The sequence below is a fragment of the Sphaerodactylus townsendi genome, linkage group LG01 (genome assembly GCF_021028975.2).
Source record: "Sphaerodactylus townsendi isolate TG3544 linkage group LG01, MPM_Stown_v2.3, whole genome shotgun sequence".
NCBI lineage: Eukaryota > Metazoa > Chordata > Lepidosauria > Squamata > Sphaerodactylidae > Sphaerodactylus > Sphaerodactylus townsendi.
Window position 1 is genome coordinate 71,638,931 of NC_059425.1, and position 14,440 is coordinate 71,653,370.

Genomic DNA, 14,440 nt, shown 5'->3' on the forward strand with positions numbered 1-14,440 from the left:
TAGAGTAGATTCAATATACACTACTTATAAGTTTGGTTATAAATCAAACATTTTAGATGAGGTAATTTTACTTATTGCTCTTTGTATGGTAACCTAACTACTTTTAAAAATTTTATTTTCTGCATATCTGCATATATTAGCATGCTTTGCTAACTTTATTTTTGTTACACCATATGTTTTGAGTTCTGTGGTTGTGTGCTTTTGCCCATATGCATAGAATTATAAATTTCACTGCTAATATTATTTGTTACATCTTAAGAGGAAGAGCTGGACTGAGGTTAAGTGGCTATTCTTCTTTGATTACTACAGAGCTAGTGCAGTTATTTCTCAAAATTGCATGGAGTAATAAATCCAATTATAAGCCTGTGCATTTATTATTTTTTTGAAATTCTTAACTGAAGAAATTTAGCCTGACTGTCACTTTTCTAATCTTGGCATTTGGCTGCCATCTTTAAAAATGGTAGCGACAATTAACAAAATAACCTATAAACATATTTTGATTTACTAAAAGTGTTAAAAGAGGTATTAAAATAACCCATAAAAGTGAGTAATATTCGACTATTTTGGAGTTAGTATCAATCGACACCATTTCTTCTCAAGAATTGGTATATTCAGTGTTTGGAAAAGTACTCTGCTATGAATCAAATATGCTTGCATTTTCTGCCTTATATCACTGATCTGAAATCTTCTGTCAATATTACCATTGTCTGAAAAGAGGTATGAATTTCAAAGAGTACTTACTGCCTTGCCGTAGAATGCTTCCGCTGTTAGCAGCTTATGGAAATGTCAACTACCTAGGATACCTGTCCTTGAATTACTGATGAATGACAAAACTGAGAAAAGATGGGGGAAAATGTACATGGCAATGTATTTTCATTTTTGCTGACTGGGAATAGTCACAGCAAGTTCCCCCTGACAGCTTACTGAAACTGTTGGAAACCATGAATCTAGAAACAAAAGAAGTGGAAGAGAATGTACTGGACTTACCAGTAATTTATCCTAGGTTTTATTCAACATGACATCATATATCTAAATCCAAACCAGAATTAGACTTAGAGGACAAGAGGACATCTTGTATGGGTGATTCCCACCCCTTCCTTCAGGAAGGTAGAAACAAATTCTTTCCACTTCCTGTCTCCTGTAGAATGAGTCACTCTTCCTCAATTCAGGTAACTTCAATGGTAGTTAAACAACTTGACTAAAATTAACTGTAACTGATGTAAAACTAGAAAAATAGCATTTCAGGAACAAGAAGCAGAAAGTTTAAAGAATACAGAGATGATGGGAGGGCTAAGATGTGTCCTCATAGAAGAAGGACCATTCACAATAAGTATCCAATGGTCCATTCTGCCTCTGAGACAGTAGGACAGTAGGGAGGGTCATTGTCTATATGTCTGCTACTTGTCTCAGCATTTTTCATCTGAAGACTTTGTCCACAGAACTAAATGCATGTGATTTATAATGTCTAACAATTTAGATACTGTTGACCAGTTTGCAGCTTGCATATTTCTTCCACCATGAGCAGACTGAATGAGCAGTGATACCTACCGGTACAACCAACCAATGGGCTTGAAAACTTCAATTGTGCATGCCTTCTGAATAGAGGCAGCCTTGGACGTCTGTTTCCCCTCATCTGGTGGGCTAATGGAACCAAAAGGAAGTCTGACTTACTAGTGAGTCTGGCTCTGATGATAACCAGCCTCCTAATTTCAAGATTGTGTCATAACTCTCTGTAGGATATATGGGAATGGCACAGAATGAAGATAAACAATTTTCCTGGTTCCTGTGCAATCTGGGCAACACCTTGAGTTCAAAGGTGGGATCAGACTGCATGGCTTTTTGTCCTTGGAATGTGAACAAACCTGGTTTGATTATTCCAGTTCTGATACATTTCTGGCAGAGGTAATTGCAACTAGGAACAATGTCTTCATCTGAAGCCATTTCAAAGAGATGTCCTTCATAGGTTCAAATAGATTTTTGTTAGAGCAGTTAAAGCTGTATGTAAATTCCAGGTCTGCAAAAGGTGGACTTAATAATCACTTCAGAACCTTGAATCTTGGGTGCTACGAAAATCACTCTCTGGTAACATGGCAAAACTGTGGCAAGTGATGCCACCTGTCTTCTTAACATATGTCCTCTGAAGACCAGTGCATGACCTTCATACAATAATTCCAAGATTAATGGGAAGATAGGCTCTCAGAAGACTGCTCTTCTTTTACACTGCCTGGGAAAATGTTCCCAGTGATGATGTAAATGTGATTAGTTGACAAGATCATAAAAGACCTAAAAGCCAAGACCTAGGAACAATTCACAGGTTCCTGGGACAGTCTTTCCTTCATGCATTTTGCCTGCACGCTGCTCTGAGGGGAAACTGTAGAACTGGTTCCCAGACGAGCCTTTTCTCTGCATGCGCTTTGTTCAAAGCCTTTGTGTAGATCACAGCATTCGTTCCTGGATGAGTGATCAATAATGTTGGTAATTTACAGCTAACAAGGCTGTTAAAGGAGCCTCCAACTCATTCTATTTTGTTAGTTCAGGAAACCATGCGTGGGGAAAGGTATCTGTTTGATTGGACTCTACTCAGCTGGAGAATATATCATCTTATTAAGGCACCTCACCTGATTGGTTGAGACATTCGGGTAGCAATGTACCTGACTGATCAGGCCGGGGCCAGAACTGAGAACACTGTAGCCCTGGTCAAGGACAGATGGACACTTTTTGGCCCAGGAACTACTACCAAGTTGTTATCTATAGAGTGAAGTGCTCTCTTGAGGGTGAATTTGGAGTGGTGGTCCCACAGATATGAAGGTCACAGACCACTTAGGGCTTTAACGGTCAAAACCAGAACCTTGAACCTGAATTGGTACTCCACTAATAGCCAGTGCAGCTGGCAAAGCACTGGGCATATGTGTTCCCTCCACAGAGTCCCTGCAAGAATCTGTGCAGCTGCATTCTGCCCCAGTTGGAATTTCTGGATCAGTCTCAAGGGTAGTCAGCACAGAACAAGTTACAATAGCCTAGCCTGTAGGTAACTGTTGCATGGATCACTGTAGCTCAGTCAGGATTTAAAAAGTGGGGGGTCAGTAACCTGGCCTAGCGCAGATAGTAAACATAAGTTTGGACACCTGATTGACATCAGCCTCCATAGACAGGAAAGTCAAGCATCGCACCTAAACTCCTGAGTTTTGGCAGCGGTGTTAATTGTATTTCATCAAGAATTGAGAGGTGGCCATTCCCCCTCAGGTCTCCCTGACTTAGCCACAGGACACCCATCTTCACTGAATTTAACTCCAGCCGGTTCTGTTTCAACCATTTCACCACAGCCTCCAAGCAACTGGCCAAACTATCTGGGCATCTGGTCAACGACCCATCAACAGATATAACTCCAAAAAAGCATTTTTATAAAATTATGATTAATACATCTCTCATTAAAAAACCAAACAAATGTTGGTTAGCTCACCAGTAATGCATAGTCTTTTAGAAGGGTAAATGCTTGAAATAAATTCCAGTTTGACAGTCACCTACAATAGAGTCCTTCTAACCAATCTGATCACTGAGAGATTTAACAGGCCACATTATTTAATCTTTTTTATTAGTCTATTGTAGTTGAATCAAGTTGCTATACTAACAGACGGGGTAATTTGTCAGATGTATTACTACCTGGCTGTAACATCTACATCATGGTCATCTCAGTAAACTGATGGTAGAACCGGGCAAACAAGTAATAAAAGTGAGCAAGTAGATTGATAATAGCAATTTTATGTCACTGAACTTTACATGTGATGTTTTCATAACAAGTCATTAGCTTCTGACATTTAAACTTTAGTATGGTGACAAATATATATGACAGTCCTTCATGCAAAAAATATTTTACTCATCATGTTCTGAGGTACCAATAAATGTATTTGAAACATTTTAAAATAACCTTTTGTACAAATTCTGACATTTAGCTGAAGAAGATAGGTATACTCGAGCTGAAACTAGACATTGCAACCGATGCAAGGCTGTCACCCAAAACAAAAGTCATGCTTCTGTCTTCCTTTCCGTCAACAAGTAAATGCTAGAAAGGCAAATTTTGTGACATCACTGTGCTGCAGGTTTTCCCACTCCTCTTTTTTGATCACTGAAACTCATTAGAAAACTTGTGATGCTGATGTAGTGGGACACATTTTGCATCACTTTGACGTTAACAGTGTTATGAAATTAACTTAGCTGCTGTTTTCAACAGTAGACATATATCTCCCATAATGTCTCGTTCTGAGATGCTAGATGAGGACTATAGGATATATCAAGGAAGAAAAAACAGAGCAAGCTAGGCTTAAATATTGATGATTGCTTTTGCCACTGTACCGAGCTCTACAGAATGGTTTCTATCTGTTAGCAAACGCATATATTTGGGTACCAAGACTCAGGATCCCATTACATGATATTCTTCTGGATTGGTGAAGCAATGTAGAAATAAGGACACCAAGCAGCTTTCTTTTCCACCTAGCATGACTCAGTCACAGTTTTCCTTCTCATCTGACTTTTTCAGGTGAGTTGGAGAGATAATTTGAGCCAGAGTATAGTCCCTAAATAATTATTCAGTAACACAGTTCAGCTCTGGAAGACATAGAGCCCATGAGTAAGAGTTTCTTGTGCATGTGCAGAGTGTTTTTTGTTTGTGGCAGAATAATTCCAGTCAACAGCATCTGTTGATGCCTCAGGAGTCTGAGGCTTTCAGAAATGTTGCTTGCAAAGATTTTGCTAAATAGGACTCTGTGATCACTACCTTTACACGTTTCTTTCTAATCATCCTACAAGGGACAAAGCAGTGACTAATGGAATGTAGAACAGGCGATGGATGTAAAAAATTGGTTGTCCTTGGTTATCCTCTGGGGAATGCTTTTCAGAATTTATGAATCACCATATCCTCATCTATGCATCTGCTTGTGCTTTAGGAAAAATGGTTGAAAACAACAGGCAAGGGAGAAAATGAATAAATAAGCATTCATCTGTCTTCTGCTCAATGGCAGTTATTATAAAAATCATTTAAATGTCTAGCAAAGGGAAAAGTCAGATCAATTTCTTGGTAATACACTTTGGTGTTGTGAAACATGACTGTGCCTTTCCTTTAGTGAAGGAGCTGTTTTCTTGTCCAGCCTAATGTTGTCTTAACATAAAGGCATTTCTGTCCTGTTCTTTCTCTTTTTCTGAAGGTTAGCCGACTTTCAAATTTGCACAGGTTTTCCTAGCAATATCTGTCAGCTTTTCTGTAAGCATACCGTTAGGAAATTATGAAAATTTTAAGACCAACTAAATACTGCTGGGACTTCCCCTCTGCACTAAAGATAACACACATGTCCAGTTTTATTTACTACTATACTTGTTTCTTCAGATTTATGGACCTATCTACAATACTTCAGATTTTCTTTCTTAAACCTGTATCAAACTTGCCCCCACTCTCCCCAAGGTCTTTAAATCAGTTGTAGCTTTCAAAAAGAGGTTCTTCACTGAGGAGTTCAATTTCCACTTTCAGTGCACACCATAAACACTTCTTTAGTAGTAAATGGTGGTGATGATGGTGGTGGTGATGATGATGATGACGACGATGGCGACGACTGTACTCAGCATGTAAATTGTGTGTTCTGGGTATTTAAAACATTTCTGCACTTTATTTCAGTACCGTATATACTCGTGTATAAGTCGAGTTTTTCAGCACATTTTTTGTGCTGAAAAAGCCCCCCTCGACTTATACACGAGTCAGCTGTATTTTAAAAAAATATTTTAGGGGTTTTATTTTGTCGGCTGCCAGGAGGTGCAGTTTTTAGGCTAGTGGCACCAAAATTTCAGGATATCATCAGGTGACACTCCTGATGATACCACCCAAGTTTGGTAAAGATTGGTACAAGGGATCCAAAGTTATGGACCCCAAAGAGGGTGCCCCATCCCCTGTTGTTTCCAATGGGAGCTAATAGTAGATGGGGGTACATTTTGAGCCCCTTAATTTTGGACCCCTTAAACCAAACTTCACCAAACATGGTTGGTATCATCAGGATAATCTGTTGCTGATACCAGCCAGGTTTGGTGAAGTTTGGTTTAGGGGATCCAAAGTTATGGATCCCCAAAGTGGGTGCCCCCATCCCCCATTGTTTCCAATGGGAGCTAATAGTAGATGGGGCTACATTTTGAGGGTCCATAACTTTGGATCCCCTGAATTTTTATTTTTGAAATTTACCAGTAGCTGCTGCATTTCCCACCCTCAACTTATACACGAGTCAATAAGTTTTCCCAGTTTTTTGTGGTAAAATTAGGTGCCTCGACTTATATGCGGGTCGACTTATACACGAGTATATACGGTAATTAATAATCAGTTTTATTCAGTTATTGTTATTCAGGTAGGGGACTAAGGGCAAGAGAATAGGGGCTAACTTGAGAGGAGATTTGAACTGGGGTCTTCTCAACTCACAATCTTAGCTATTGTACTACAGCAACTTTTTATTCTTTTATTCTGTGAATTATTTTGTTTTGAATTATGAACTTCCTTATTCAGCAAAAAGAGTGTATCTGTTGTGGTGATAAGGAAAATCTGCCTCAAAACTACAGTCTATATACCACAATGAAATATTACACCTTGAAATGGGGGAATGAGTTCCATTTGCCTCTGCAAGGAGGCCACCCACCTTTGGTTGTGGGTCATAGACCATGGAGTTTTCCTGTTAGCTATTCATATTGCAGGGAAGGAGAGTGTCCTAGTGGATACTCTAAGCAGGGAGGATTCTCTGATCACAAACGGTCACTAAATTGATACTATGTGGGCAAAGTGTTTGAGATGTGGGGAGACCCCAGCATAGATCTGTTCTCTTTGCCCCAGAACTCCAAATGCCACCACTTCTGCTCCCAGGAAGGTGTAGGACAAGGTTCCCTGGGGAAGCATTTCAGTTTGCATGGCAGGGGGATTTCTGTATGCGTTTTTTCATTTCCCCTTCTCCCTAGGATGATGGCCAAATTACATTCAGACCAGTGGTTCTGTGTTGTAGTTACACCAGCATGAACAAAAGACGTTGGTTCCCAAGAAGAAGTACAATTTGCCTCCGACAGACCATTAAATTGGCCTTCGGTCACCCCGGAAGATATCTTGTGCCTAATTGGCAAATTAAAAAGAGGGAAGACCCCAGGTCCGGACGGACTATTTCCGAAACTATTTATACTCTATGCTGCAACCTGGGCGTCAATTCTAGCAGAGCTTTTCTCCAGGATAGACTGTAACGACCTTCTTCCCCAAGTTTGGACAAAGGCTACAATTATTCCTATATACAAAAAAGAAGACCAAAATGACCTGTCCAACTATAGACCCATAAGCCTGCTATCGGTTCCAGGGAAACTGTATGCAAACCACTTGCATGAGATAGTTTTAAAATGGGCATCTCCCTTACTCGGCCCAAAACAAATTGGGTTCACCAAAGGCCATTAAACTTATGATCATTGTCTGGTACTGAGATATCTAGCCGAGAAGTATTGCATGGCCCAGAACACCAGATTGCACTTTGCCTTCTTGGATCTAAGCAGTGCATTCGATTCTATCCCAAGACAGCTCCTATGGAATAAATTGATGGCCTTGGGTATTGAGAAACAATTACTCTTCCTCATACAAAAATTGTATTCTTCAACAGCATGCAATGTACATTACAGCCAATCTGGCCTTTGCACAGCAGATATCTCAAACAAAGGTGTTAAACAAGGCTGCATCCTTGTAAGGTTGTGATTTAGTTGGCAGGCTGGTTTGGCCTTGGAGAAGATTCCTCAACCGCGTTGGGCTGCTTGCCCAGCATAATTCTTATCGCTTACTTAACCTTGCTTTCTGTCTGTGTGAAACTGTTTCTGTCTTGTGGGAATGAGTAATTGTTTATGTCCAGTTCTTGGCGGGAAGGAGAGACCTGTATAAGCGGTCGTCTGACGAAGGGGGGGTTAGAATCTGCATTGTCTGTAGAGCTGATCATGAAAGCCAGCAATTAAAGAACTCTTACAGTTACTTTTGGTCTGGACCTTACTGATTCCTTACAGTCCTTGCTCCCCTTCTTTTTAACTTATTTTTGGCAGATTTTCCAAACTCCCTTCCTATAAAAGAAACTCATCCTCCCTATTTAGGGAATGTGCCACTGAACACTTTACTATAAACCGATGACACAACCCTTCTTTCCCACTCTAAAGTTTGGCTAAAACACCTGTTGCGTGCTTTCGTCTCTTCTTGTGACTCAAACCATCTAACTATTAATTATAAAAAGACCAAAATAATGGTCTTCACTAAGACATGGAAACCAACTACTTGGCTCATTAACAAATGGAAAATTGAACAAGTTAAAAGCTACAACTATTTAGGCATCCGCCTCCAACACAACATGAAATGGAACACGCACTGTGCTTACATTTTCTCTTCGGCCAATCAGTGTGCGATAGCAATAAGGCGATTTTTTTCATGTGAAGGGTTGGCAATGTGTACCGGCAGCTATGAGAGTTTATCAAGCAAAACTAGTGTCCAAGGCCTTAAATGGTGCTCCCAAATGGATAAATCCCTCATTAAAATCTCTTGAGAAGATACAATCAAACTACATTTGCAAACTTCTTGGAGTTTCAAACTGTGTACCATATTATTACTTGTGTACAGAAACCTGCATAAATCTGCTTGAGACCAGAATCTGGATACTCACGTTAAAATATTGGTTACGCCTACATTTCTGTACTAAACCTGGTAGCTTAATAAGAAGGATGTTTTCTGACTCATTTTCCTCTTCTTGGAGTCACCTGATAGCTACCAAAATCAAATCACTTGGTTTTTCGTGGGTTCCTTCAATAATATGGAGGAATAACAAATAGTCAACTGTCTCACTCAAAGAATAACAGATATTGAAACCCAAACTCTCCCCATTCTATTTGAACGATATTCTATTTCCGGGCTTTACTTCACTGCCCTGGAATAAGGGTCCTCCATTATACATTACAAATTTATCTTCACCCAACCTTATGCGAACCTTTATGCTTGCCCTCTTGAACGTACTCTCCTCGGCATATTTACGTGGCAGATATCTATAGATCCCTTATCACTGGAGAATTTGCCCTTCTTTGCAAAAGGTTATTGAGACAGTGGAACATATCTTCCTGGACTGTGTTTTGTACTCTGCACTTAGAAACCTTTACATTGATCCTCATATCTGGAAATGTCCTTTTCTTTCTGATAAATTTAAGACCTACTTTTTGCTCTGTGATCTCTATACGTCAAGGTCTCTAGATTTAGCAAAAATTTTAGTTTCAGCCCAGCAAGCCTGTTTTAAAGACAGCTACATTAGCCAGATATTGTATTTAGCTTGCATCTTGATTTTAAGCTATAATATATGTATTATTTCTTTTTAATAACTGTGAATTCATATGTATATTTTCTATGCCAATAAAGGGTATTGATGATGATGAGACATTGGTTCCCAACCCTGCAGAGAATGACCCAGAGCCAAGTGCACTACTTTCCTCATGCCAAGAACCTGTTGTTTATAGGGAACATGCAGTACCAGGAGATACAGTTGCTCCATAAGAACATTAGAAAGAGCCTGCTGGATCAGACCAGAGTCCATCTAGTCCAGCACTCTGCTCCTCTCAGTGGCCCACCAGATGCCTTTGGAAGCTCATATGCAGGATGTGAAAGCAATGGGCTGCTGCTGCTGCTGCTCCCAAGCACCGGGTCTGCTAAGGCATTTGCAATCTCAAATCAAGGAGGATCAAGATTGGTAGCCATAGATCGACTTCTCCTCCATAAATTTGTCCAAGCCCTTTTTAAAGCTATCCAGGTTAGTGGCCATCACCACCTCCTGTGGCAGCATATTCCACCTGGCAGTTTAGCTAATCCTCCATTAAGGGGTCAGAGAAGGTTAAGCGGGTATTGCTAAACTCCCTCAAGACCTCAACCAGGAGATCATATGGGGCTAAATGGAAAGAATTCTCATTGTGGACTTTTGAAAATGGAGTTGACCCCTGTTCATGTAAATTACCTCTAATTTTTGACTACTCAATTACATTAAAGGAAACAGGGCTAGCAAATGCACCCATTCATTTGGCAGCCATTTTCACATATCATTTGGGTTTTGTGTTTACCCCACTTTTTTCTAACCATTATTGCAAGAGATTCCTTAAGGGACTAGCTAATCTCTAGCCCCCTCAGAAGGATCCGGTCCCTCAATGGAGCCTTTCCCTGGTACTCTCTTACCTCATCCGCAAACCATTTGAACCACTGGCATCATGCAACTTAGCTGATCTTTCCTACAAGGTAACATTCTTAGTTGCCATCATATCAGCAAGGAAGATCATGAACTTACAGGCATTGATGTGTCACCCACCATTCACTAACTTTACTTGGATAAGGTCGTGCGTCACCCTAGCATTGAGCATCTTCATAAAATTGTGTCAACATTTCATTTGTGCCTGGACATAGTCCTGCCTATATGTTTTTTTCCCCACATCCCTCATCAGATGCAGAGAAAGCCTTACATTGCTTGGATGTGGATAGAGCACTTCTGTTTTATTTAGAAAGAACAAAATATTTTAGGATAGACCAAAATGTATTTTTTTGTTTTGCTGGGACATGCAAGGGCCATGGCGTATCTGTTCAGACACTGTCCTAACGGGTGACTAAGGATATCCACAAAGTTTACGCAGTTGCCCAAATAGAATGTTCCATCACTATGGCTGCTTCTGCATGGCCCATTTAGACTGGAGTGGGGCCGGTAAAAACGCCGTTATGGGTGGGGAGATCGTACAGCCACGGTGGCATTTCGCCCCCACAACAGCGTTTTATGGACCAGCGCGTCTTTTGGAAAATGCTGGCTTCCATTCATTGCCGAGCACACAGCACTGGGTGGAAGCTGGCGTTTTCCCCATACTGGTGCAGATCCCTCTTACCTTGTTCCCCAGATGTGTTGCTCTGGAGAGGCCGGGGACATGCCTCCTGGCCTCCGGTATGTCCCCTGGCCTATCCAGTGTGGCAGCGGCTGGGAGACAAGGTAAGAGAGATATGCACCGGCATGCCCATGCGAATGCAGCCCTGTGGGGCACTGGGGCTGTTTGCAGGGCACCATGTAAACAACCCTGGGGGATGCACCAGCATCATCTATGCTGGTGCACCTCCGCTTGCGAGGCCGTGCAGAAACGGCCTATGTGTGCTCATTCCTCAAGCATCCAGACTTCTTCAGCTGCTTTCACTACTCATGTGATATCAGAGACATCTGCCAGGCAGCAACATGGTCCAATCCATTGGCATTTATCCAGCAGTACGCTATCAATGTGGACTCCAGAGGTGATGCAGCTGTTAGAAGAGCAGTGTTACAGAGCCTGTTTAAGTAATCATGGTAATAAAGCAGTGTTGTCTGTTTCTACTATACATGGTCTGTTTTTCAGTGATAGTGGTTTCATTCACAGCCTCATCCCACCTCCAAAGAAGTTAGCTTCCTACTCTCCCATGTTGGACTACACATAAGGCCATGACAATGAAAAACAATGTTAGCTGTGACTGTTGTTCACTGAGTGGTCTTCTGTGCAGGCACACATCCTTCCCTCCTTCCCTGCTGTGGGTTGTTCTAGCACCACTCTGCCACTTACCTGCATGGGTTCACTTACCTCTCTGAGAAGCTGGTTTACAACTTTCCCACTTTTAACTTGAGTGGGGAGTGACTTGGAGATGCAGGAATGCTGAGGAAAGCTTGTCACTCTTCTCGTGGCAGGCCTACGTATGCGCAGTCCTGTGTGGAACTATACAGAAGACGATTTGATGAAAAAGAGCCAAATGCTATGTTGTTTTTCCCTCATAATATGCTTCTAATTTCTATGAAAGGATAATTATTCCAGTTGATGTGGCACATATGGATGGATGATTAGAAGTACTGAGGAAGTAAATTCAAATTAGGCGTAGTGCTAAGTGGCCCTGAGACCTATAACATCCCTCGATTTTTAAAAATTTGTCATAAAAGATAGAAACTAAAAGAGAAAATAGCATGGGAAGAAATATCTCTGGCTGAAATGTTTACCTTTATTCATTCATCATCAGGTATCATTGAAGACTGTAAAATTACATGTCATCTTATCTACAAATATAGTTAATACAGATAGTCTTCAGATCATTTCCTGGAAATAACATTGCCCTCAAAAATTTTATAGTGTCAGAGTTAAATATACTGGCTATTTGTTGGCTATCACCTGTTACAGGATAAGAGCTGAGAAGAGTAAAACACAAATCATTATCCCCCTTCCTTCTGCTATTTTTTTTTTTTGCCATACTTGTTCCTAAGTTTTGCTTGCTTCCAGAAAGTCTATACATCATTAACATTCATTATTTGCATTCTAGGACAATATATTACAATCATGCCAAACCACTGTATGCACAAAGATGGAAAAAAGTAATATTCATCCTTCTACCTTATTCTTCTTTTCTCTTGCAGACTATATTTTCCCCTCTGTCCTTCAAGAAATCAACTATTACACCACAAATATAAATATAGAGACAAGATTGTTGGGTTTGGTAGTATGCTTTTGTAAACAAAGTGGCACAAATTGAGGCATAAATTCCTCAGGGAAAAGGAAAGAGGACCAAAAGACTGAATATAAAGCACTGAGCAAAGTCCCTTCCAGATGGTGTTTTTAATAAATATATCAGGCGGGTATAAAAGATGATAATGAACATTCAAAATGGGGAGTGGCAGCCTTTCCCAGGGAGCAGAAACAGTATGGTACTTTCTGTGTGTTGCAATTACTTGGATGCTCTATACATTTCAATTTTGAAAGCTAGTACAAAATGGCTTTCTGTACTTATTAATATAACATGTTTTGAGAAACATATTGGAATGATCATGTAAGCAGGCTAAAAGATTATTTTTTTAATTGATACAGGCTACATAAGTAAGCCACATCTTAAGAAAATATCTATAAAAGCACTATATTCACCGGTAAATTGAAGAGATTAATTTGTGAGTGCAGCCAAGTACCTCTCAGTATCCAAGGGAGCATAATAATTATTGAATAGTATAAAAATAACTGAATGTGACAGGGAAGGGGAATAGGTGAGCAAAATATTGGCTGCAACTGATCTCCAGAGGCCTTGAATTTTTAAAATAGTTGTACAGGTTTAAAAGCCTCATGATCCCTGACTTGGATGATCTCCATGTTCAATCCAAAAGGAAGCACTTGGTCCTTTTAATCTGAAACTTGCCATCTGCACAATGGACTTATATTTTTATTTATTCTGTGCCATGTCTGTCTGGCACCTTATAACCTAAGCAGAAAAAAGGACACCTGTGCCTCAAAGACTTTATAATTCAACATTTGATAGTGAAGAACAGAGGGAGGGAAGAAGCATAGCTGTTAAGACTGCAGGTTTAAGCAAAGGATTCATGTAAATGGCAAAGTGTGAAAATGGACCAGAAGGGAGAGAGAGAGATGGTACTATGTAAGTTCTTTGGTGGTAGATAACATCTTCGTAAGGGGAAATCTTTGCAGACACGATAGAGCCAAGGAACTTAACTGCCAAATTATTTCTGATGACATGCAAGTTCAGGTCTTCACTACTGAAAGACTCCCAATATTTTCACCTTTCTGAATTTCTTCCGTAAGTAGGAATTTGCAAAAGTGTCACTTTTCAATGATGGCAAATTAAGGACTTCCTCAAAAGGAATAATTTGATATTTTGTCATTGTAACTTTGAGCTAATGTAACATGTGTGTTTGCATCTTACTGCAGAAGATAAAAGGGAAATAAAAGTAAAGAGAGAAATGGTTGCCTTCCTTACTAACTTTCTCTGAAATGTGTTGTGTAGAAAAACAAACAAACCCAAAGTAGGTTTTGGAGTGGAATCTCATGTAATTTCAAACAGTGAATTTGGATTCTGGGTGAAATTTTGTATAATTTTTAAAAGGGGGCGGGGGTTGATAGTCCCTAAAAGCAGTGGGACAAAAAGCTGAAACCTGATTTTTTAAAAACTATTACTTGCTATAATGTGATTAAGCAATGCTAGTAACTTTAATAATTTTAGCATTTATCCCCACAATCATAGGGTGGTTGATATCTTCATGCCTTTATTTTATGTTCGTCTTGCTCAATAAAAATAATCTCAAAATATGCTGCATGTCACCCCAGAGTTCACGGACAGGCTGTAAAGAAGTATGCTGAATGTCACCCCGAAATTCATAGAGAGGCTGTGATGAATTATACGTAGCGAAGCACAGGTATCCTGCTAGTAAAAGATAAAAGTTTATGCAGATGTCCTGTCTGGTCTGCTGGTTCATAGTTCAGAGAACTGAACTTACTCCCTAATCTTTTGTATTGTCAGATTAAAAGGCTGTAAATCTCTTTTGATATGATAAATCTTGGAGAACTCTGCTGCTAATCAGTTTTGCACAGGCAAAGCCTTGAAAATTGTTAATGCAGAGCC

The 14,440-nt window shown here is 40.0% G+C and overlaps 1 protein-coding gene across 2 annotated transcripts in view; it reads left to right on the top strand.

The window, feature by feature from the left end:
• Positions 1-14,440, top strand: part of BTBD9 (BTB domain containing 9) — a 213,735-nt gene that overhangs the window by 132,939 nt on the left and 66,356 nt on the right. The window lies entirely within an intron of this gene.